General features: G+C 37.4%; 1 protein-coding gene across 1 annotated transcript in view; it reads right to left on the bottom strand.

The window, feature by feature from the left end:
* FSTL5 (follistatin like 5) overlaps positions 1-17007 on the bottom strand; it is a 238833-nt gene extending 221826 nt beyond the window's left edge. The window contains exon 1 of the mRNA XM_042871332.1: positions 16828-17007. The gene's annotated coding sequence lies outside the window, so the exon portion shown is untranslated. The remainder of the gene's footprint in view (positions 1-16827) is intronic.
* Positions 17008-26351: the final 9344 nt, after the last annotated feature.

Below are 26351 nucleotides of genomic sequence, written 5' to 3' on the forward strand. Positions count from 1 at the left end.
AAATAAAATAAAATAAAATAAAATAAAATAAAATAAAATAAAATAAAGAACTAAATGAGGAATCCAGATGCTAAAAAACATGCATGTAAAGAGAGAAAATAGGTAGTTTGGGGAATATAAGTGCTGCCTCAGCAGACTTCATAGCATTAGAAGATAACTATCAGAAGAGGGAATTGAAAGAAAGGAGATTACGACACACAAGGAACCTTGAGCTCCTTGCCTCCTTCAACACAGGCAAACAACGCAAAAGCATACTAGATTAAAATGAAATGGTGTAGGTGCACTCTTGGGTGATGGAGAGGATTACACACAGAGTACTAACACTCATAGTGTACACCATGTATCAAACCGTAGAGAAAAAGATGCACGTGGATTTGAGTATCATTGGATCTATCCACAGTTCGATCTGTCACCGAGACAGACAAATATTGCAGCTATTTAAATGATTTCTTGAAACTGAGGGCAGTTTGTCCTCAGCAAGATTGAACCAAAAATACATTTGCCCTCCAGCACTCAGTCTCAGTGCCCTCATTACTGTAATTAAGTCAACTACACATAAAATCCTGACCTAATTGAAAATAACTCTAAAATCATCTTTTATTAACTTAGGTACAGCATTTTACTCTGTTTAGAGGACTTAAGGATGATGCAAGTTCAGAAGAAAGGAAAGGAAGCACTAAAATAACATCATTAACTAAAATGAATGAAATTTCAAGTTGATCCTTATTGTCTTTAAATAACACGTATATAAAACATACAGATCCTTAGAAGTATGCAAACAGTTTAAAGTGGCCTGTGCTTTACTAGCTGAAATGGCTAGAGACATTTTTTTCTTTCAACTTACATCTGCTGTGCGTTTGTCACTCTTCTTTGCAGTGACTTGTTTTGGTTTCCATTGCATTGTAACAAAGGCCAACTTTTTTTCACGAGCTTGAATTCAGTGCAGTCAGAAAGAAGGACAGAAAACTCCAGTTGTTCTGTCAATCAAGAGCTTTCTTAGATCTGCCAGTTGAGGAAACGTCCAGAACCCATCAGCTTAGCTGCATTCTTTGGGAATACTCTACAGGAACAAGTTTGAAAATATGCTTTTGACCCCAATTTGAAACAAATCTCTGATATCTACTAGACTGGCTGTTTCACTTGGGCATAAAATTCCATGTGATTAAAATAAGATCCTTTCTCCTTATGTGAAACGAATAGACTGAGCAGGGTATGAAGCAAACACATGCTGTTCTGAGGTTTTGAAGAAAAAAGGCCACCCTGAACATTCACATTGGATGAAATGATTTTTTTTTTTTTTAACTGAGAGCTTTGTCTTTTATATTCCACTATTTATCACAGATTTATTGCATCATTATAGCTGTTTTTAGCATTTCATTGAACTGCAGCCTTGTTTAAATTTCACAGAGATATTCCTAATAAAACAATGTATTTCTCTTATGATCAGAATCTTTGTTTTCTATTATGTTTTAACTATCTGATACTATTTAAAAGTATCAGATAGTAGAAGTATATAAATAAAAGTATTTATTATGATTTTATAGTGCTCTAGAGCATCTAGACAAAAGCCTTCCAAAATGGATGCTGGAAATCTTACAGAAAGTAAAATACGAAACCTACAATGGCCAGATGAAGTTATAGTAAAATGGATTGTAAAATAAGATTTTCAATAATTCACTAGTTAAAAAAAATAATAATTTCTTAGAAGAATGGACTAGATCTGTTACAAAACAGAAATTGAAGAAGCTGCCAGTAGGTAGTGATAAACACAATTCAACAAGAAATTCAAGCTCAGGTGTCTTAGGTATTACCGTCAGCAGATACCATGTGTAATACCATGCAAGAGGATCCCATCTCCTCACGTAAGTTTATCCCTCTGAAACTGTGACCTCGTTTAATCACTCCACGTCCATGAGAGCTGTTTGGGCTCCCTTTTTCATCCCACCCTGCCACCATTCCCAGTTATTGAGTGAACCACCCAGACTGGGATTATCTTGGGCACCTTTGTGAAGCACAGCAATCTCTGGCATGGAGTCAGGAGACACAGTTGAACATTGCAGCATGTTCTTACTGATCAGCCATAAATACTGATCACATAATTGGTGGCAAAAGTCAAAGTCCTGCAGCTTACTCAAATTCCTCAAAGGCCCTTTACTGATTAATCAGTTACTGTTGGCATGAATGCATCCTCATTACAGACTCAGGTAAGCATCCCTACACAGTCAGAATCCAAAGAGCTTCTCCTGCTTCTGTCCATATTCTGAAGGTCTAGAAATGACAACCCTACAATAATTTGAAACTTTTATTGTAAACCAGACAATGTTTTCTGCAAACCAAAATCAAAACAGATGATTTAAAAAAAAAATCACTTTGAAAGTCAGTTCAATTATTCTGTGAGAGAGTATGCATGCAGAAAATAAGTTTTCATCTTGTTCAGCAACATGCAATGCCATCTGAGAACTATTATGTTTAGACTCTTGCAGCTCTTAGGTGACTACCAAACACATAAAAGGGCCTCAGTGGATGCTATTCAGATGAAGCAAAGCCTCTTTTTAGTCATTAATTAAACGCTCTCATATTAATCAACATTATATAATCATTCTCACAGTCTGAAAATCTCTCATTCTCGCCCATGTGGAAAACCAGGATTACTTTGCACAGACTGATGGAAAAATTCACCTTTCTTTTCTCCTTCATCATCTTAAGCATACAGTTGAATGAATGAGGCAATCTGTGGAATCACAGAACCATTTGTGTTAGGAAAGACTATTAAGTCTAACCAACAACCTAACAATGCAAGTCCACCACTGAACAATCTCCCTAAGTGCCGTATTCACACAGCCCATTTCAATGCCTAATCACCCTTTTCATAAAGACATTCTTCCTGATATCTCATCTAAACATCCTGTATAGACATTTCCACCAGGAGAAGGCTGTGTGAAGCACCATTGAATGCCTGGCTGAAGTCAAAGTAAACAACATACACAGCCCTTCCAAAGTCCATTGTCATGTCTTGTCATGGAGATCAGGCTAGTCAGGCATAAACCCACACTTGCTGGGCCTAATCACCTGGTTGAACAGTACATACTGTTTGATGGCGCAAGATGATATGCTTCATGACATTCCCTGGCACTGAGGTCTGTAATACTCCAGATCCTCCTTCCTGCCCTTTTTGGGGATGGGCATCACATTCACCAACCTCCAACTAATTGGCACCTCCCTAGTTAGCCAGGATTGCTGACAAACTCTTGAAAGTTGATTGGCAAACACTTCTGCCAGATCTTTTGCACCCTTTGGTGCAATTCCTATGCTGAATGCTTTGAAAGAAAACAGAAGTACTAACCTAATTGTACTAACAAATACTAACCTAATTGCTGGTTGGTTTGGGTAGCCTCCTGTGCTTAGAATCAGCCCTAAATAACAACCTAAACTCCAGTATGGAGAGCTACCACTATCTACTGCTCCCTGATCATTGCCCACAACAGCCTGAGTAATCTATGGTTCTGAGTGAACAACATTATACCATTCAATGCATATTAGGGGAAAAAAAAAAAAAAAAAAAGTGCTGTACTATTTAAACAATCCAAAAATTATTCCTTCTTTTCAAAATTATTGGTCTTCTTTGAACATCTTGCATGAAAAAAGAAAGAAAGATTGGTCAGGTGGTCATTTTGCCCCACTTTTGCCTACTCTAAGAAGAGCCTAAGGAAGATATCTAAAAATTACTTCAAAAGAACCATTTTGTAGAAAGCTAGGCAAAACCCTTCTCAGAATACCTATTTTTTTTCTTAATGGGTCCTCAGAAACATGCCTTGGAGTATAAATGTAACTATAACACTGTTCACTCTCCAGTAATCTCCATGCAGAATAACATTCCCATAAGACTATCATCACCCAGTTGAATTTACGCCACAGGGACAAATTATCCCACCAGAAGCCCTGACAGGAAATCTTACAGCTATATCCCTTGGAGGAAAAATAAATGAATTAAAAAAGCAAAGAAAATAACTTAAAAAATAGTGGTTACATGCAGTTCAGGGACTAAAGTCAGAGAACAGTCTTGTTCTGTTCCACTCTTATCTTGGATAATCATTTTTATAACCTACTGTACGCCCATGTCAACAAGCAAGTTTAATTCCTTTTCAAAGAATTTTAAAGAAAGCAGATTTGTTAGTTTTGGCTGCAGTTCCACGTGAGATTTAAGCTGATCTCAGGCACTCAGTGGTCAGGCACTGGAACGGGCTGCCCAAAGAGGTGGTAGAGTCACCAACTCTGGATGTGCTCAAGGAACTTTTAGACATCGTGTTGAGGGATATGGTTTAGAGAGAACTATTGGTGATGGGTGGACAATTGGACCGGATAATCTTGTAGGTCTTTTCCAGTCTTGGCAATTCTATGATTCTATGATTGCGATGAAAATCCCATTCAATTTCCAACTGAAAACTAGTAAGAGGAAGGGCAGAGAGGAAAAATTTTTTTGGTTTTTTTTTGCCAGTTCATCTCCCTGTTCCAGCTCACGACCTACTCATATGACCACTGTTGTTCAATAAAACACAGATCAAAGAGTCGTAAGAACGAGAGGGATACCCAGCACAGCTCAATTAATACTCTTCTAGAAATTCACTTTTAGTTTTACTAACACCATCTCTCCGTAAGTCTTATGTTGAGGGAAAGCTTTTTTTCTTTCCCCCTTGTCATAGTTTCATGATTTTTGGTCATTGGCATTCCACATCATAACATCATGCAGTGCACTGGGAGTTGAAGAGTCAGTGCTCTTGTTCCGGGTACCTGTCCCAGAAGAGAAGAACTACATACCCCAGTGGACAGTTCTCTGTTCCCCTTTTTCTTTCCCTTATCCCTTTCTGAGGCATGGATCCATAGGTTCCCCTGCCTCGCTAGTCATGGATCCAGGCCAAACCAGCCCACAAACCGTTGTCACCTCTTTTTAATTTAAAAGGAAAATTCAGCTAATACATTCTAATATTAATTCCAGTACATGCTGTTTCATATTTTTTAACATTTTAACGATCCTTTCTTTTTCAGTTTTAGCTCTAGACAAACTGGTCTCCAAATAAAACAGTTGAGTAATCATACTGTTTGCATAGCTTCGTGCATGACACCACTTTTCTGAATAACTTCAGACAACACTAGAAAAACATCTTCACTTCTACTAGACAAAGACTGATTATAAATCATCCCAACAATCCAATTTAGTGTTTGTCTGCAAAATGATGGATTAGTATAATACTTTCACCTTTCATTTTTCTTAAAGATATCAGAATCCAATATGGACTTATCTATCGAGGTGCACTGTAAAAATACATAGCTTGTTCTCTGATTCACTGCTTTTCTTGCTCTATTATTTCAAATTAAACATAATAAACTTTAAATCGTTGTACTTACAATATAATTGAAATGCTGCTTAAACAAGCTTAGTATATGGACATCTGTCTAACACTGTTGTGATTATAAGCTTGATCCTGAAAACCACAGAAACAAGAAAGACATTTCATCTTTTGAGATGGTCTGAATTATCTCAACAAAAGTAATACATTCCCATCCTGCAAATGACATTTGCAAAGTTTTATTTTCACAACGCGGCACTAGTTTATCTTGAAGTTGCAAACATCCCTTCTAAAGCAGCATTGTAGGTGGTGAGCTTTACTATTATTATTTTGTTACATTACAAAGGGATATTAATGTTGGTCATAACAGCACTTGGTGAGCAGCTAGTAATTTATTAGGCTTCCTTAGTAATATACACTTCTACCTTTAATATTCTTCTGTTGTTATTGTTGCCCAGAGTCTGAATTAATAATAGTTCCTACAGATGGTCAGAAACAGTGTACATGCAAACATAGTAGGAAGCAAACTGCAAAATAATGACATAGTCTTCATTACAGAAGTGTTCTTTTAATAATTGTGGAGTTGCGCATATGGTGTCTGATTTACCCTCATTTTCTGTCATGTAAACCTGCTACGAGATAAATAATGTAATGTACCATTTTTCAGTCAGTTGAGAAGCACGCGTATTTTTTTTTTCTTTTTTTTTTTTTCCACAAGTTACACAGTTTTTTCCAACTGAGATTGGGAGAAAGAAAAGTAGTCAGAAAGTCACAATCATAGATATAAAGGACTTCCTTCCTTCATGTCTTTAAAGAAAAAGAAAATAGCTACCTCACTGTTCCCCCCTGCTCCCCTCTTTATTTTTTTTTTTCCTTCTGTGTTAGCATTATTTCATTGCTGAGAGAAGGTGAAACCCAAAACATTTAAGTATTAAAATACCTAGCATACCTAGCAGACATGAGCAAGGTTCCTACTTAGATATGCCAAAGGCTTCTGCCTACCTATTTTACAATAAAATTTATGTCCTACTCAAGAGAAAAATGACAATTTTACATCACAGAGTGAGAGAAATAAAATTTTCCATCCATTAAATATTTTTCCAATGATATTTCCTTGAAATTCTGAAGTTTTTATTAATTTTTATACACAATTCCTTTACTTTCTCCTCCTTCTCCACTCTGCTCTTTAAGTCCAGTTTTATCAAATTCTACACCTTCATTTATAAGCTACGAGGCTTCCTCTGAGCACAGATTAATAATAGCAAAAGCCAAAATGAGTAGCAGGATTCTTATTGTCCAACTCCTAGACAGCGTAGCCTTTTTCTGCATGTTTTTTTACTATGAGAGAGACCTTTTCTAGACTGTTTCTCTTCAATTTATGTTTATTAACAGATCTCAGATTTAATATATTTGCCCAGATACATCATTTCCATTTTCAAGTTTCAACTCAAAAGCCTCACTTTCATCATTCCTCCTTGTAAATTAACTTAACCTTCACTTCACATAGCGTATGGAATCATCTTTTGTATTCCGTGTTGACTGAACAGACTGCCTTCTTTGTGTCTCAGTTTAGTGTAGTCAAATGAGGTTTTTTAATTTGTTAAGTTTTACAGTTGACATTTCCTACTCCATATCACACTGCAAGATAAACACACTGGAAATTGTTAAAAGTTAAATATACTACTCCTATTGAAAAAAAAAAAAAAAATTGCTCTATTCAATTCAGGAAGAGGACATTTACGAAATAAATGAGTAGCAAAAGGAGCAAGAAAAAATAATGTAAAAGATAACATAGGGAAACAGAAGGGTATAATTACTGCTGGACATAAATGCCATAAAGAAAAGAAAATTATGTGTTATATCCAACTCACACAAATAACTCTGATGCAATTATCACAGGATTGTGATAGCATGGATTCCTCAACATTAGTCAAAAGCTATGAAAAAACTTGTAATGCCTATTGGCTTACAAACCCAGTTTACAAGCAGAACAAAGTAAAGCTATGGAGCTCCTTGTCCCTAAATACTCACTTACAGGTGTATTAGCAGTAACTCTTTTCAGGAAATAGCATTCCTTCTTGCCATTCCTAAATACCCACATCTTGCAGATCAACAGGCTTTCAAAAATGCCACCTCAACAATCCAGTTTCAGTGAGAAACACCAAGGTAACACTAAGCAACTAAAAATTTACCAAGCCTTTTCCTGTATTAAAACCTAACTGGATATTAAAGGGATATTAAAAGACGTAAAACAATGTGTCACAGTGCATGCTGGGTCAGGAGAATTGATGCTGAAAACCAAAATGACAATCCACAGCCTTAAGAATCGCAGATTACGGGAACTTTAAAGAGAATCCTTCGCTCTGAACATTATTAAATATATATATATCAATGTATTTTGCACTATTTTCTATACACAGCGTTGTAGTTTTCTTGGGAGTAAATAACCCCATTTAATACACAAGTAGGTTTTCAGAATTTGAAACATCTATGCAATAATATAATCTGCTGTTCATGCTCTATTAGAAAAACAACAAATATACAAGACTCCTTGCCTACGTTTTAGTTTTAGCCATTAGCATCTTAATGATCAGAACTTGAAGGTTTCTCACAACTTTAACGCACACTGTGACTCCAGCAACAAATGCTCAGTTTATCAAAACTATGAGACTGACTACACATGGATCTTTTGTCTCTCACTAGGCAAACAATGAGAATGATAAAAAGAAAATTATTAGTTATTTTACTTTGTGTGGCTCATTAAAGACATGGATGCAGCACACGAATTAATAAAAATACTCTTAACTCACTACAGTCAGTCTATGACCCAAACTTTAATGTGTATCTTTTTACTAATTTGAGACTATCATAGCACAGAAATCATGACAATCTGGGGAGTTTGGGGAAGTTATTTTTGATATTCCTTTCCAAGGCTCTGAAAGCGTAAGTTAAATCATCAGTGTAGCTTTATTAACTTTTCATGTAAAATGTATACAGTATATGTAAAAATAAGCATGGAGATCCCTCAAAATGTTTACTTATGCGTGGAAGACATTACTGAGTGCCTACAGCAGTAGATGAATGGGACCATTATGCTGAAAAGATGTAAAGGACACAAATATATTAAAACAATAGATTTTTTGTTCCATAGGGGGCATCAATTTTAAGATCTGGTGCCTGAAGCACTCAGCTAAAGCTTCAAAGAAAACCCCACGGTGCAGCTAACACCACTACTAGTACCTCCCCTGCTGAATGCAACAAGAACATACAAATGGAAATTCTTGAAATATTTTTGTGACAATAATTCTCAAAGCATGAAGGAAGAGAATCGACCTCTTATTAGACAGTAGAGTAAAATGCAATTATAGCTAAGCAGAACAGTGTCAATTCACCTTAAAAACTCTTTTCCAATTTGAAGAATACTTTGCATAATACGAAATTAAATCTCAGGAGAGGTATTCATTGGTTTTCTCTTTTGTTTGGGTTTTTTTGTGTGTGTGTGTGGTTTTTTGATGTTTTTGTTTTTGTTTTTAATTCTCATGCTTCGAGAAAAGAAGTCAAGTCATGCATCAACTTGTAGAATACTTTTTGATGAACATTACTGTTTATCAAAAGCAGCATGGAGCAAAATTCATCAAAAATAAGATAAATTTTTAATTTTTGTTTTTAAATACTTCAGTAGTAGTAATTATTGCTACATTTCTAAATTACCTAAGAATTAAAAGGGAGCAAAAATGGAAGATATGAGTACAACATGCATTTTGGAAGCCTGAAGAGTTCAAAATTAGTATTTTACTTTTCTGATATTGTAGCTGATGTTCATTCATCTCAAAAGGCATAGAAAATAAGTGAAAAATATGGTCTGTTTTCAAAACACTATGACTTGGTGTTGTGAATCCTGTAGTTTTTTTTCTGAATCAGAGTAGTCTCTGCCAAAGGACTAGTAATACATAGGAACAGCAATGAGATTAACTGTATTTCAATTTTAAAATCAGCACTCAAGATTGAAAACACAGATTTCTCATTATAGGCAAACTCATGGCTAACCTTGACTGCCGCAAAGGGAGAGAGGAAACATGGAACTTAATTCCATTTTACAAGGACATGCCAAAAATACTATTTGGAAGAGCCTTTCTTCCTTCTTTGTGGACTTCTCACTGTTAACACAGGTGATGAAAATTAACATCTTTAGCAACAATGAAGAAATCAATTACTCACTGTTGAAATAATGTTTCATTTTAATATCACGATTCCCATTAATTGTGTTGGCCTAACTGAGCATGTTTGAAAGTAATACTGTTTTTTTTATTATTTTCAAAGCCTTCACCTCTAGAACGTTATGAATACCTCTGATAAATTAGAAGGGAGAGCTGGTCTCCTCAGACATGGAGAAAGGTGAGGTACTTTGCCTCAGTCTTCAAGGCCAGTCATGCTTCTCATATCTCTCATGTCCCTGAACTTCTAAGCTGGGGAAGCAAAATACCCCCCAGTTTAAGCAAGATCACCTCATGTGGATGAATGACTACAGGACCAGATGACTTGTAACTGAGGGTTCTGAAGGAAGAGATGTTAAGGCATGTGAGATGAGGTGTTGAAGCACCACTCAGACAAGGGCAGATCGTGCCTGACCAATCTAGTGGTCTTCCTTGATGGAGGACCAGTATTAACAGACAAAAGAATGGCAACTGATATCATCTGCCTGGACTTGTGCAAGGACATTGACAAGCTCCCACACCACATACTTATTGCTAATATGGATTTGAAAACTGGGCTACTATATGTATAAAGAACTGGTTGGATGGTGGTAGCCACAGCATTGTTATCAACAGTAGTATGACCAGGTGGAGGCTGGACACACATTGTGTTCCCCATGGGTTTGTCTTGGGACCTGTGCTTCACAAGATCTTTATCAAAGACAGGAGGGATTAAAGATAGGGGGGATTGAACGTATCCTCAGCAAGTTTGTTGATGACACTAAGCTGAGTGGTGGAGTTGACACAATAAAAGGAAGGGACACCATCGAAAAAGACCTGGACAGGCTTAGAAAGCAGGCACATGAGAATCTAATGAGGTGTAACAATGCCAAGCACAAGATCTTGCACTTGAGTCGAGGCAATCCCAATTGTCCAGAGAGGTCACGGATGCCCCATCCCTGGAGACATTCAAGGCCAGGCTGGATGTGGCTCTGGGCAGCCTGATCTAGCAGTTGGCAACACTGCACACAGCATGGGGGTTGAAACTAGAAAACATGCCATTCTATGATTTAGGGTTTAGAATTAGGATTCTATGATAGGAATACAGAATGGGAGAAGAACTCATTGAGAGCAGCCCTGCAGAGGACTTGGGGGGAGGTCCTAACGGACAAGAAGCTGGACATAAGCCATCAGCCTGGAAAGCCAATGGTATCCTAGGCTGCATCAAGAGAGGGGTGGCCAGCATGGTGAGGGGGCTGGCTGACCCCCTCTACTCTGCCCTTGTGAAGTACCCAAACCTGGGGCCTTCAGTACAGGAAGGATATGAAGATTTTGGAGCATGTCCAAGAAAGGGCCATGAAGATGATCAAAGGGCTGGAGCATCTCTCCTGTGAAGATAGGTTGAGAATGTGGGGTTTGTTTGTACTGGAGAAGAGAAGGCTTTAAAAAGACCTCATCGAAGATTTCCAGTGCTTGAAGGGAGCTTGCAAGCAGAAGGTGGACTGACTTTTTACACTAGCAGAGAGCGATAGGATGCGTGGGAATGACTTTAAACTGAAAGAAGGGAGATTTCGAGTAGATGTTAGGAAGAAAAGTTTTTACCTAGAGGGTGGTGAGGTGCTCAAACAGGTTGCTCAGGAGGTTTTGGATGCCCCATCTTTGGAGGCATTCAAAGCCAGGCTGGTTTAGTCGTTGGGAACCACTGGGCAGCCTGATCTAGTGGTTGGCAATCCTGCCCACGGCAGGAGGGTTGAAACTAGATGAACATTAAGATCCCCTTCAACCAGAAATATTCTGTGATTCTATATCTGCACAAAAAAATAAAAATAAAAAGGAAAATCAGCCTTTACCAGAGGTACATGATCTCAGATTTCATTCTACAGGTTCAACAATCCCGTCTTTCACAAAGGAAGTGAACAGTCACCTAGATGTTATACAGATCTAATGTCTTATGAAGGTTTCTGCCTCCTGTTGACTTAGGTCCTTAGAAGGGAAAAAGTAGATGCTGCTGGGAAAGGTGATGAAAAAATGAACCACTAAACTGAACCAGAAGAGTTATTTTGAAATCAAAATGCAGATGTAAAAAGCGTTTACAGAATGAACATGGTGCATCTCTTCTTCTACTCGTGTTTTCTGCTGTTTAAATAGAAAGTCAAGCTGCTGCATCTCTCATGTGCAAACTGGTCCATGTGCATTTATATGCATATGCAGCCTTCCATGAAACAGAAGTTTCTGAGAATTTGTTCTCAGAATGGAGATACTAGTCTTTTCAGTCCTCAGTGCCTAATGTCAGATTACACATAGAGTACTGTATCTTGTTTTAGGCACACAATGCACAAAAGATACACATAAGCTGGAGAAAACTCAGCATAACGTGCATAAACTGCAGATTTAAGGAGGAATCACTTCACAATCATTTTGCCTACTTTTTTCACAGTTCATTTGCATGTTTTCCTAAATAAATCTCCTAGATACCTCAGCATTTCCATTCTTCACACTATTGTTGCTCCTTACTGAATCTGTTTCTTGATATCACTATAGGGGAATGACTATCACCAAATACAGAAATCTTACTATAGGATTATTTCTGTAATCATAATCCTGGTGATACTGTTTAAAGTCACCAAAGGAAACAAAAGTTTTATTTATTTATTTATTTTTACTATAACTTATAAACTTATAAAACTGCACATAAGTTAAAAATTTCCATTACATTGCATCTGATTAATGTTACAAGCTGTTTTAAAATTATTCCATTTCTTTTTTTTTTAATGTTAATAACTTCTTCAGGAAGAAACTAAGAATGTACTTCAGAAAGCCTTTAATATGCTGATTTGAAAATGATAGTGGCTTTTAACATAAGAATACCCATTCAGTTCAAAAATACTTCAGAGTAACAATAGGCCTTATTCTAAGAAAAAAGAGAAAAAAAAAATCACTGCGTGAGTGGAAGAAAAAAAACAAAAGTATTTTAAATATCCTCCATGATCTTCCAACTAACATTTTCAAGTACTTTATTATACAATAAAGTCTTTCTGAAGCCTGCTCTGAGAAGCACTGCTGGACACTAATCTCAATTAATTCAAATGCAAATAAACTGTGAACTTCACCCTACTTCAAGCAATCAGCACAAGTATTGCCAGATCTCCCCTCATTTAACTCTTTACAACTTGTTACTTTCTTGAGATTTGCACAATTCAGCAAAGGAGAAAAGTGATTCACCACAATTTCATTTATAAAATGTTATTTTCATCATGTAAATATCCGCATAAACATTGCTATCAAATAAACCCTGCTATCAAATCAAGCTAAAAATAGGTAGCAAATACATAACTTCAAGTAGTTTCCACACAAGTGGGCAAGGAGTTATTCGTGGCTAGATAACAACAGTTCAGTTGACTTCAACTGATTTCATTACATCTCTCAAGGCAGTACACTCAGCCCGAATAACCAGAGATATTAATGACACGGAGGAAACGGGAGATAACAGCAAATAGGGAGCAGTTTCACTGCTCTTCTGCCACTACAAGTGCACAGAAATTTCTTTATCTGCACTGACCCACCCTTACTGTGCCGGTAAAACCAGAGCAGAACAAATGAAAACATACGTTGATAAATGTAAGAGCTGGAAGAAGTGCTACTTTTAGGAAACAAGACTTTGTAACCAGAGGTTACTCAATTAACCCCAAACCCAAAGAATTTGTAAAATAGCATAGAGGAGAGCTAGGTCACAGATTTGATTCCTTTGAAGGTACGACTGCATTCCCTGCTTATTAGCAATCTTTGATTTTAATGAGGTTGTTCAAGGGAATTTCACTCAGCACTGTTTTCAAAGGCACCATACAACCACAACTGACATTCAATGCCCAGCCTTCTCAATATCTGTTTATACTGAAGTTTCAGTGTACTGTTGTACTAATGTAAAAAGAACGTTCTTTGTCTTTTCTGTCTATCAAGAGGAAGGAAAAGCACACAGTATTAAATATGTATAATATCTCACGTAAACAAGTTGCCAGACTTTTGATTTCTTGACAGCTATTCCCTACACATTGGAAAATAAGTAAATAAATAAATAAAGCTTGAACTATAAAACAGGTTTAAACAGATTTGCAAATAAACTTCCTAATCTATTTACTTTGCTTTAAAGTTATGTAACATTCTAGGTCAAGCTACACTGAATAATTAACAATTATTTCACTATGCTAACTTAGAAAAAAAGAAAAACAAAGAGTGGCATTTGATTCAAAGTTGCAACTCGCTCTTCAAATTTTTAATATCCCGTATTATTCCACAGAACTTGTCAGTCTGGAGAAAAATATTAAGAATTGGCCACCTAAGTTTCAGTTTACCTTTCACTTTAGAAATTTCTAAGCTAAATTCAGAACTGTCATGAGATAAACTCGTACTGGAGCTCCACCTTCTTGCTTAGCTTTGTACAGCCTTGCTTTCATTAGAACTTTATATTCTCTAGAAATCAAGGAAGAGTGACGCAAAACTTCTAAATTTTTATAGAAAATAACAGTCTAGAACTGCATACATTTATTCCAAGAAAATTTGTTTTTCAAATAATTTTAGTGAAATAATTTATATTATGGCATATTTTTCTTTATCTAGTGTTGAATATCCTTGCTTTTTAAAATATATACTGAAGAGTATTGAGAAAACTCTCACAAAAAAAAAAAAAATTAAAAAAAAACACAATGACAAACTGGCTTATTATATCTAGAACACATCTAGAACCAAACACAGTAACATTAGCTTAGGGTTGCTTTTTCCTAAGTACCATTTCTCAGCCCCACTGATGACTCACTAGCCTAAAAGTTTTAAAATGTGTTGGTGCAATCAATAAACATATGCCAGCACACGCACATACCCATGTGCTGGTCAATGTATGCAAGATCTATTAAAGCAGCACTAATGCAGTGGGTTTCCCTGAATACTGATTTTATGCCAACAGTCCTCCCTGAGTTTGCAGCATTTTTGCAGACAACTATTTAGCTGTGTCATTAGTGTTCTGTTGTATTCAACTTTTGACTATTAAGGGTCTTGGAACTTCACATTTCCTTCCAAGTATACAGATATACTTGAAAAGGATTACTGCTGAAGACAGTAGTCTAAACTGTCTAAACACTTTTGACAACACATGAGCAGAATTGTTATGAACCACAATGTAAAAATTCTACTTGATGTAAAAGCATATTTAGAAAAACACTTTGTTGAAGTACAGTAGTGCCATTTTATTTCCTCTAGAGCCTACTTATCATTCCAAACCTCTCTAGTTTAAACTTGATTTATAAAATAAAACAGTCAAGTGGAAACCAAGACAAAACATCGCCCAGAAGATACAAAAATGCGAGACAGAAATTAAGGTACAGAATTAATATTTCAGCTTCAAAGTTTATTATCTGATTGATGCTGGTAAAATGACTGATCTCAGCAAGATCAATGACTTTCACTCATGTAACGATGGATGTAGTCGCTTTGCAGTTAACAGGACTGTTTGTATGAATAAAGACTACTCAAGTGAACAAGGATTTGCAGATTCAGTTCATGAACATGTCAATGACAGATGAAAACACCTGTCTTAGTTATTTGGTAGACTGTTAATGAGAATTTACAGTAAGTGCAAGTGCTGTGCAAGAAAAAATTTTCCCTATCTTTTTGAAAGAGGAAAATGAAGCTGTTTCATAATTAGTGAGAGAAAAAAAAAAAAAAGAAAGTAAGTAAATTATCTGCATTTCCTAATACTATTTAAATGCAACAAAAGTCTTACCAGCCTATATTCACCTCAATTTTCTTGCTTTCAACTTCACTCCTCAGTATTTCTATGCTGCTACCAGATTGTTGTCTTTGTATTCTGGCTGATAAAAACATCCAGTACAAAGACCTTAACATTAAATAAGTGCTACAGGACCATAAATAAATAAATAAAATACCATAATAACATGAAACAAATCTGCTATGATCAGCTTCATACTGCCAACAGAAGTTTCTCCATGCTTACAGTTACGACAGCTGCTAGTTCTTGAACAAGACAACCAGGTAAAGAAAAAGTGTGTTTTAGAGGTTTCCAATCCAAAGAAAATTTTCCAGAGCTACAAGAGTATAAAGCAATACATCATGCTACAAAACGCAGGGTGAGGGCCTCATTTGCTTGTCTGTTCCATTCAGTCATCACAGTTGCACTGCTACAGGCAGCAGATTCATTCTGGAATCAACCTTTACCTCAGAGAGAAGTCCCTGCATGGTGCTCTGCCCTGAGTGTGCAGAAATCCCTGCATAGTGTTCCATGTGTGCAGAACTCCCTGCACGGTGCCTTGCTCTGCCTGTGCAGAACTCCAGCAACTCCCAGAAGCAGTAGAAAAACCTTCTGTGAAACACAGCGCCCTACCAAGCTTATAAAAGGTTAAACACTTCTGGAATAACAAGACATTTCAAATAGCAAGGCATTTCATCTGCCCACACTTTCCAGTTCCATTCAGCTACCAACAGCAGCAGTGCTGTAGTGCAATATACTTCTGCATTATTAAATCTGAGTTACGCATTTACACCTAGCTACAGTCTGGAGGAAGGCCTGACATTTGTCAATCAATAGCAGAGGAAACAACTCACAACTTTCATGGGTTCACACACACTACATTGCACACACTGACCTTGGAGTCAGCAGTCGGGCTGATCCCTTTCAGAAATACGCTATTTCACAAGTTTCCAGCGTTACAGCCTATAATTGTTAATCACATATAGAGGTCCAGCTGTCCTTCTGTATTACACACACACAACAAGCACGCAGATGAACACGCAGCAGCATGAGGCCATGCTTTTAAATCCTCTTTAATTCCTACTTTGCTCTCTACTTCCAAGGATGACCTCATATATCCCTTCTGGATCCAGACAGATCATTTAGAGCTTTTCTTGTTCTCCCAAACCGATGTTTACTCAAAACAGTTTCCATAATGTCTCTTGATAGCCCATTAAAATATTGAAGATGTTTAAAATAAAATAATCACATACATTTAAACATCCCTGTAAAAAACAAGTTTTCTAAGAAAAAAAAAAAAGAAAAAAGCCTCTAACTTCTTGTTCCGACTCCATCTTTTGTATCCAGAATCCCTTTTGCCAATGCATGCCTCTTTCCCAAGTGTTGCCCCTTCACTGATCAAAGGACAAACAAGCTCCCAACTTTGCTCAGCATATTATTACCAGCTTCTCCATCCCTTGTCACCCCAGTACTACTTGGAGATAGATATCAACCAAAGGAAGAAATAAATAAATAAATAAACGCTGCTTACCTTACCCAAGAGTCACTAAAGTCCTCGAGGAAAAAAAAAATAAAACAAAAAAAAAAAAAAACCCAAAAACAAAACAAAACAAAAAAACAAACCCAAAACGAAACGCCAGGTCCTCGAGCACAAAAATCGCGAACACCGGGCGATACTTCTCCGTTCCGCAAAACCAGGCGCAAAACCGAACAACCCGCGCAGCGACGCGCGGAGAAACCCGCCGGCCCCAGGGGCGCCGCGGGAGGCGCGCGGGGCGCCCGCCCTTCAGCACCGCCGAGCCGCGGACAGCACCACCGGTCGCCTGAGCCGCCGAGCCCGACTGCCGCCCGCAGCCGCCGCCGCTCCGCCCGGCCCGCCTCCGACCCGCCCCCGCCGCGGCCGCCCCGCCGCCCAACTTGCGCGCAACTCCCTCCCGCCCCCTTTTATTATCATTAGCGCCTCCTGCGGAGGGGGAGCCCTCGGCTCAGCTCCCCCGCTTCTTGTCTGTCGGAGGGCCGTCGTCCCGGGGGAGTTCGCCCGTCCCCCTCTCCCCTCCCTTTCCACCGGCCACCCCCACCTCGGGAGCGAAGACCCGAGCCCTCAGCCTAGACTACAGCCAGCAAGAAGCGCAACTGCTGTGAAGCAGAGAGTGGCTCCCGACACAAACGTGCTCAGAGGATTAGCGTGCTTCCATGTTCAAAGCAGGGGAACGCCGTGCAATATTTATAAGCTTTAATATACCAACCTGCTAGCAAAACTCTGAGGTTTTTCAGAGGTTCGGCCTCACCCATCTCAGTAATCCCTGCCATTCTTATCAAGATTTACTGCTTAAGTTTTGAGGTAAAGCTCCTCACTGGTAACCTATCTTAGAAGTATTCACTTGCCACTCTGAGTATTCTTTACAAAACATACCCTGAGATGAGACCACCAGTCTGTGCGTAGGATGGAGGCAGGCACCGCCATATGAACAGAAGCCAGCACTACCCCCACCCGAGAAAAAAGATTAACAAAAAAATAAAAATTAAAGACAAAAGAAAGCAAATAGCCTGAGAACCAGAAATATTCTTATGCAAAATCAAGCCAAGAAATAATAGTTTTAAGTCTCAGTTGAACCTCTTTTTTTCATTGTGAGATAATAAGTTCAGTTACCTGATTTATTACTTTCAGATAATTTTATCATTCATTCCAACACTTTCAAAGAGTGGCTACTTAATCTTCCATGTGAAATCATTATGAAAATTATCTACTCTTCGAGGCATTACAGGTTACCTGCTTCCAGTCTTTTGGGAAAATGTGCTACAGATTAAAGTATTCAACTGCCTTTAAATCATCCATGGCCAGAGTAAGATGCACAGAGGTCAGCTCTTCTGATCTACAGTAGCAGGTTACTTTAATTACACCTGCATCTATAGCAACTCTTCGTGGAATAAAATTGTAGGGACAAAAAAAACAAGGTAAAAATCCAGTACTTAAAGAACTGAAATAGTTAATGCGAGAAATAATAAAATGGGATACATTGGATTTAATTTGCTGATTGCTATTTTGTAAGGTTTTTTTTTTTTTTTTTTTAAACAGGACTGCTAATTAGGTCAAGGCACTACAAGAAGAAACAATTAACTTTTACACTATTATATATCACATGTACAATATAAAGCCAAATCAAACAGACTTTCATTGATACAACCTGTTATAATTGCCAGTTACCACAAGGCCTGTTTGGCTGGCAGTTAACATTACGTGTATCGCTGCGGTTCTGTTTCTCTCCTCATTTATTCTAAAGCCCTCTCAGGTTGCTTGGAAAGTACCAACAGAGTAACATTTCATTACTTAATGACAGTTTTGAAGGTATAGAACTGAAGTTGAGTCAATTTAACTTCCTACTAGGATAGCTGGACCAGAAGTTCTCTTGAAAGACAAGCAAACCCATAAATGACTGGTTTCAAATTCAATGGAAAATAAAGTCTTCTGAAGGCAAACATGGACCTTGCCCACCCACTTTTCTTTGCTATTATGAAAGTACATGAAACAAAACAACGGAACAGAAGAAGTGTTTTGTACAATCCAGTTCATGAAGTAACTGAAATCCATCAAATTACGCAAGGTCTGACACACTGGCTTTCCAAATTGGTAGGGAAGGCTCTGGGAAGAATTCTCAAAGTCTTGTGAGGGAAGAGTTTGACTCTTTAATTTAAATACAAATAAGGATATAGCGTAATATAAAACTTGATTTTTTTTTTTTTTTTTTTTTTTTTAAGTTGAGATCCAATCATGCTCATCTTTCTTCTTTGGACGCTTGCTTTGACGTCTAGTTTATGAAAAATTAATTTAATTAAAATATTTTGATGTCTTTGATGCAGTAAATGCAGAATATTTTGATAGAATATGCATTTTCTAATGTTTCCTCTATTTTAGCTCCGAATACGTAGCTGTCACAGACAGTTGATATAAAATAAATCTTTTTTATACTCATCCAACAGTTTTCTGGCTTCTACTCAATATAGTATAAAGCATACCTTTTTGTGAATTAAATTTTGTGTGGCTTGCCCTACTTTTCTGCAAAATAAGTAAATAAATAATCAGTGAGTGAACTTGAACTATTTTGTGACCTAGAAATTTCATCATTCCTGGTTTTGGCCAAAACCTTTCAGTCCACAGAATACTACAGCAGACTACTGCTTCCCTTTACTGCAATACAGACCAAAGTACAACAATTCAGTAAAGAAGATAACGTGTTTAACAATTAACTGTTATTTGGGAAAGACTGGTGTTTCTTAATAACATGGCCCTAATTTCCATAACTTCAATTTGGATAGTTAGAACAAGCTGTTAGTTACATTAAGTTCTCTCTTTCTTTTTTTTAATTCAAAATCAAACAGTCAGAACTAAGGTTTCCTTGCAGAGGTGAGCAATACAAAGGAACTTCAAAGTTATTTTACGCCTATTAAGACTATCGTTATTAATAATAAAGATCTTCCTGATCTGTATTTGTGAGGTAGTTTAAAACAAGATCCAATACAGCAGGAAAGCGTATGCAGGACAAGGAGAAGATCAAAGTCTCAATATATTAAGGGCAAGTCACTGCAAATAATAGTTGTTTAGTGAGCTATTCAGTATTTGTCCAAAACATTTGCTCTCATAATTTAAAACCTATCCCTTATCCACTGAATTTAGAATAACAGTGGCTTTCTTAGTCTGAATAATTTGGATCTGCTTTTCTGCCACAAGTAACCATTTCTCCAGAACTATTTACCTCCCAAACAGCCTTGAATGTGAAACGAATGCAGAATTAGAAAGTAAACACATTGTGTCAGAAGTGGCTATTTCTCTCCTCCTGGCTTTTCTAGCGCTATCACTTCTAAACCTATTTAAAATCATTTTTATGTGCTTGGATTTTTGTATTAGCAATTTGTAAAGAGGGAAAAAAATAAAATAAAATAAAAAAAAAAGATAGGAAATTTAAGAGAGTTTCACCATTACTACTCACTCTTTAAATTATTCCACCGACTTCCCCATAGCTTGGTACCACGCAGCACCTATGCAACAACATACTATTTTCTGGTGGTATATCTTCAAGCATTCAAAGGGAGAAAAGGGATCACCTGATTTGCATTATCAAATTAGCAGACAATCCATGCTCCTGAAATCTGATACTGCCAAGGATCGATTAATTTGTTGTCCTGGCTAAGCTGACAGAGTAGAACACAAGACTAAAAATAACCTGACTGCACACATAAAAGTAGTTTAATTTATATTTCTTTTTGAAACATTATTCCTTTTATTTTATTTTTACTAGAAGAAGACAGCTGTCCCTTCAGTGGCAGCTGTTACTAGTGAAGGCCATTGATTAGCTTGAAGTAAATGACAGCAAGAGAACTCTCAGCCTGCTCTGATATGGGATGGCATGAATTAGCTTCCCAGTCTTACTCTCTCTCACACGCATGCACAGCAAGAGCTTTGGAAACAACCATGTTTTCCTCAACTTCTGCTGGTCTAATACACTCAGTGTATAATCTTTTAATGAATTTGAGAAGTGATAACACATGCAATAGAAACACGGTGCTGATCAAAAAGCATGATGAAGTGTGCTAGATCTGGCCTGCTGCTTTTATAACAGCAGGGCATCATGAACACCAGAATGGCAGACACTGGCAAATGGCACAGAAGAAAATTAGCTTGCTTGTGGCTTGGAGAGAGGTTGTGCCAGCCATCTGGCACAGGAGATCGGCCACATGGCATGAAAATCATCAAGGCACATTAAGGTTACCCTACATCCCCTCAAAGCCTGTTCTCACGAAGGGTCTCAATTCTTTAAATAAAGGCAATATGCAACATTCCAGTGATGACAATATACTTATCTTTGAAATGTATTAAAGTAATTCACAAGACAACAGATGTAAAATCAAGAGGTGGGAGGGAGAGGGGGAAGCCTAGATTTTGAGGTTAGATACATAAATTTCTCCATTATTTCTAATTCAGTAAATGCTATAGGTTCATTTAGATATGCAGCAACTTTGCTATGATAATGATTCTGACAAGACAACGTTGTTTCCATTCTCCTTGTGTGATTATAAAAAAAGCAACTGATTAAAAAATAACAAGGTAACTCACTACAGAATTCATATGCACATTAGAAGACACTATTGAAAATTAAGTGAGAAATGAGGACACATTTAATTTCTTACCATCCAGCCTTTTTCATTTGTAATCAAGTAATTTCAATATTCTGGAATTTGAAATCTGTAACACCGTTTCACAGAAAATAATGGATTCTTTTAAACAAATACAGAGCAAGCTGAAGATTTCAGCTTGAAGGTTTCAGTCCTTCACGGTGATGTTTATAAGAGATCTCTTAGGGCATCTATTGGGGAATCTTAGAATTGCACTCTAAGCACAGGGTAAGAAAGAACTATTTCTTCTGCTAGTAGATTTAACAAGAAATATTAATTCTAACATTTTCCTCTTCCAAGTGGTCTTCATTTTATTGAGCAGAGAGTTCAATAAAAGCCAAATAAGAAAGGCATTTTAGCACTGATCTTGAAATCTTCACAGATGAAAGTATTCACTAGTGGAATTAAAGAACTAACATTCTACATTTGATCATTTGCCATCTCACCGAATCTTGAGTATTTACATTTGTTCTGAACTAAACATGTCATGTTTTAGATAAATACTAGATTGATTTCTCCTTTTACATAAAAAGTTCACTGAAAACCATAGTGTGGAATTCATTTCATAACGATTAGATTTTCTGAAGAAGAGATTTTGGTTTAGTGTTATTTATTCTTGAAGTTGGTTTTCTCACCTATTTAGTTGTTTTTAATTTTTAATTTTTACTTACGGAGCTGTGGTAGTAATCCTGACATCTCTACACATTTGTCATGATTTATGTCTGTTTGCTAAGTTGCAATATTCTCTTTTCTATAATTCATTGCCTCTGAGCCCCATGTAGAGGACTTCTCTGGAGACAGATGCTAGTTCTAGACCTAGACAGGCTTGAGCAGTGGGCTCAGGTGAACCTCATGAGGTTCAACAAATCAAGTGCAAGATTTTGCACCTGGACAGAGGCAACCCCCATTACCAACACAAGCTGGGGGATGAAAGGATTGAGTGCAGCCCTGCCAAAAAAGATTTGAGTGTACTGATGGATGGGAAACTGGTTATGAGAAAGCCAACCACGTAGTGGGCTGCAACAAAAGAAGTATGGCCAGCAGGGGGATGGAGGTGATCCTGCCCTTCTGCTCGGCACTAGCGAAGCCTCACCTGGAGTACTGCATCCAGATGTGGAGTCCTCAGCACAGGACAGACGTGGACCTGTTGGAGCACATCCAGAGAAGGGCCACAAAAGTGAATTGTGGAGTAAAACACCTCTCCTATGAGAACAGGTTGAGAGCACTGAGGCTGTTCAGCTTGGAGAGAAGAAGGCTGCAAGGTGACCTGAGACATCCTTTCAGTATCTAAAGGGGAGCTACAGGAAAGTAGGGGACAGACTCTTTAGCAGGGTCTGTGGTGATACAACAAGAGGAAATAGCTTCAAGCTTAACAAGGGTAGATTGGATGTAAGGAAAAGTCCTTCACATTGTGGGTGGTGAGGAACTGGAACAGCTTGTCTAGTGCTGTGGTTAATGCCTCATACCTGCAGACTTTCAAGGTGATGCTGGATCAGGTCCTGGGCAACCTGATCCAGTTGTGGTGTCCCTGTGCATTGCAGGGAAATTGGCCTAGGTGACCCAGAGTCCCTTCCAACTCTAAGGATTCTATGATTCTAGCTGGTCTGCAGTAGGACAAAAAGAACTGTTTGACTTTATAGAAATGGTAGCTTTTGAAATTTTATCAGTGAAGTAGCAAGCCCAACCCCACCTCCATTTAGATGGATTTGTCTGAAAGCAAATGTTCTGTCAGGGGCTCTGCTTCCCCTTGCGTTGTGTTTTCCAACACACTGACCTGTAAAAGTCCTCTGTAAACCCTGGGTAGATCTGATACACTGTTTAAAAAAAAAAAAAAAGAAGAGAAAGAAGGAGAGAAACAACAGGGGGCCTAACCTGAGGCACACTGAGAGATTGTTAATGGCACTGCTACTACATTTTAGTTATCCGGGTAACTTCTCTCCCAATACAAAATCCCTTGAGCAGCAACGGATTTGATGCCTCAACAACACACAAAGATATTATCGTTTCACAACAACACATCTAAAAATTTAAGATCATCGTTCTGTTTGTGTCCAAGCGTTACAGAACTAGAAAACCACGTCTCCTACAATTTTAGAGTTCCCTCATTTGTTCTAATTTCACATCAAAGATTTGAACCATGCTTTCATGAGGGTTTAGCTAAGGAGTAAGCCAACCAGAATAATGACTGCAAGTTTGGAATACAGCTCTAAACGAGCACACTCAGATACATAGCTCTAGCCATAAGCCCTCTCATGTATCTGATTCTATTCCAAGTTGTACTAAGAACATAAGGGAACCTAATCTTGCAGACAATGTGCTTACTGACTTCGAAGCAAGTCTGTGAACTGTATGTGGCACAAGGGACTTCCTACAGTTTTAGAGGGCAAGAGGAACGTTCAGAGGCAAAACTCACCTTGTGTCTCCTCGATAGCGATCAGCCTGACAGAGAAGAGCACAAGGAACATTAAAAGAGGAAAATATTTTGGCCAATTCTGATTATATTGCAGAAGTTTGTATTTCTTTAACAGAATAATTTCATCACAAGTTCATAATGATATTGCAGCAACTAGATGTAGTAAAGAACACAGTGCACTTTACTACTGGAAGACAACATTATAACTTCATACATCACTTAGTCCACAGCTCTACACAGTCAGAGTCCTGCTTTGGCTTTCCAGAGACCACCACTAACAATCTGATACAACCATAGAATGAAAAACAAACACAAATAGCTAACAAACTCAAGGAATATGGAAATTTTATCTCTTCCATCCCAAGTCTCTCCTTTTCACCTTGCAATTAATTTTTAACCACTTTGCCACTGCTGCTGTACAGAGGAATGGGATGATACAAAAGGACCTGGTGTGCTGTTTTCACTTAGGTAAATCCTAATGTAAAAAGGATATCCTTGTGCTTCTTCCTCCCTGTGATGTAGTTCATGAGAATGAAAATTAAAACTGTAGGCTCATATTTTGCATTCACTTTGTCTTCCTTTCTTTTTCACTGGTCAGCGTATGAAATCTAGCACCTGTTTCCTGCAAGCAGTGTAATAAGGTAGTAAGTGTTAACAGACACACTTCTTAATATGAGGGATGGGAAAGGGTTACTTGAAACTCTTCACATCTTGCTCATCTCAATGAACCTCATTCCAGGATCCAGCTAATTCTCTTCCAAAACTCAGCCTATTTCAAAATGACACACTTTCAATTACATATGACATACTACCCTGTTGAATTCTGAATTTATTCTCAACAGAACGGTATTATTTGCAAAGCTGGGATTTATAAAAAAAGAAAATAGATTTTCTGCAAAAAAAACCCAAGAACTAAAAAATGAATGCATTACATAATAAGCCTGTTAAAGACTCACTTTACAAATTATTTTTATTATTTCTTGCAGTGTCTTTAGTATTATACCACCATTCTTGTAGCTTCTATAAGAGAAAAAAAGAGCAGGCTTTTGTTCTTCATTCATTGCGACTTAATGGAAAGTTGTTTTAAAAGTATTACCCAGTCTTATATCAATATAATAAGAAATGGAAAAATAAAACACCAGGAAAGAGATCTTATGTTTTCAGAAGCAATTTTAAATCAATAGTTAAAATTCTCTATACCAGATAGATATGCATTCATCCTCACCACGAGTTTGGTTACCTTTCCAGTGTCTATGAATACAGGAGATGTGACTCTTGTATTCACAAGGAAAGAAAACACGAATGCCCTCTTTTTGTTTAAATGACCAAAAGAACACCAAGAAGCTAAGCTGTTCAAGCAGTCACAAAGGAAACATGGGGCAGCACTGGGAAAAGTGGTTTCCCATTTCTTATTCACTCCTAATCATATGATAAATCTTTCCTTATCAATCAACATGAATTTAAAAGCAATCGTTACAAATTATCAGTAGTGATGATATAATATCTGAGTATAATAAAGGCATACAACTGAGCATCAGGGAATTCAGAAGAATCACAGTATGCACCTCTTTTGCCACAAATGATATCGCTTGATTGATATACTCTAATAATATTCAGTGCAACTACAAATATACCTGCTGTGCTCACTTGCTCAGCGTATGCTACAGAACTTACACTTACAGAATTCTCTCACTGAAAAAAAAAAGTCCAGCGATGCACGCAGTACTTTTGTACTGTCAACATTTTGGAACAGGATCAAAATACACGCAATGCTTCTACACGTTTGTGTCTTGTTATGTCTTCTTCTAAGTCAGGAAGTTTGAGAATTCTTAGATTTACTCCGTTCATAGTATACTTTAATACTAGGTGCTATTTCCACGTGTAAAATACTTGAAGTGCCATTCGTATAAAATTACTTTATAATGCTTTAATGAAAGACCACTCATTTGAGTATTAAAGCACGAGTTTAGAAATGCAGGTGCAATATGCAGACTTCATTTGTATTTTTCTTTGAATATGCATTTTCTAGCACAATTTCTGCTCACAAAGATCACAGCTGGATTTCCATATCGCTTTTCAGGACTAGATAAGGATAAGTCAATGTTTATGGTATTTTACTTTTGAAAGCTACTTTCTTCAGTTCCAGCCTATCTATCCGCCACCTAAATTCTGATCCAAAGTTAAAAATTACTTATAAAATTAATCAGAAATGCCTGTTAATGGATAGACAAATTCTGAGACATGCTGCCAGTACTTTAAGCTATTTCACATACTTGTATTTCCACATATTGAAAGCAAATTTTCTATCAATTCTGACTTGGGACTGATGCATTTTCTATTTGTTGTCCAAAAAAATAAGGCACATGTAATTGCTAATCATCAGTTAGGAGATTGCTCTCAGGGTCTTACTGAGCATTGCAGAAGCAGAATGCTATTACCAAGGCAGCAGCCAAGAGAATAAATCCAGAAACTCT

Source organism: Lagopus leucura, unplaced genomic scaffold (assembly GCF_019238085.1).
Source record: "Lagopus leucura isolate 7727_CA_CO unplaced genomic scaffold, USGS_WTPT01 Super-Scaffold_100004, whole genome shotgun sequence".
NCBI lineage: Eukaryota > Metazoa > Chordata > Aves > Galliformes > Phasianidae > Lagopus > Lagopus leucura.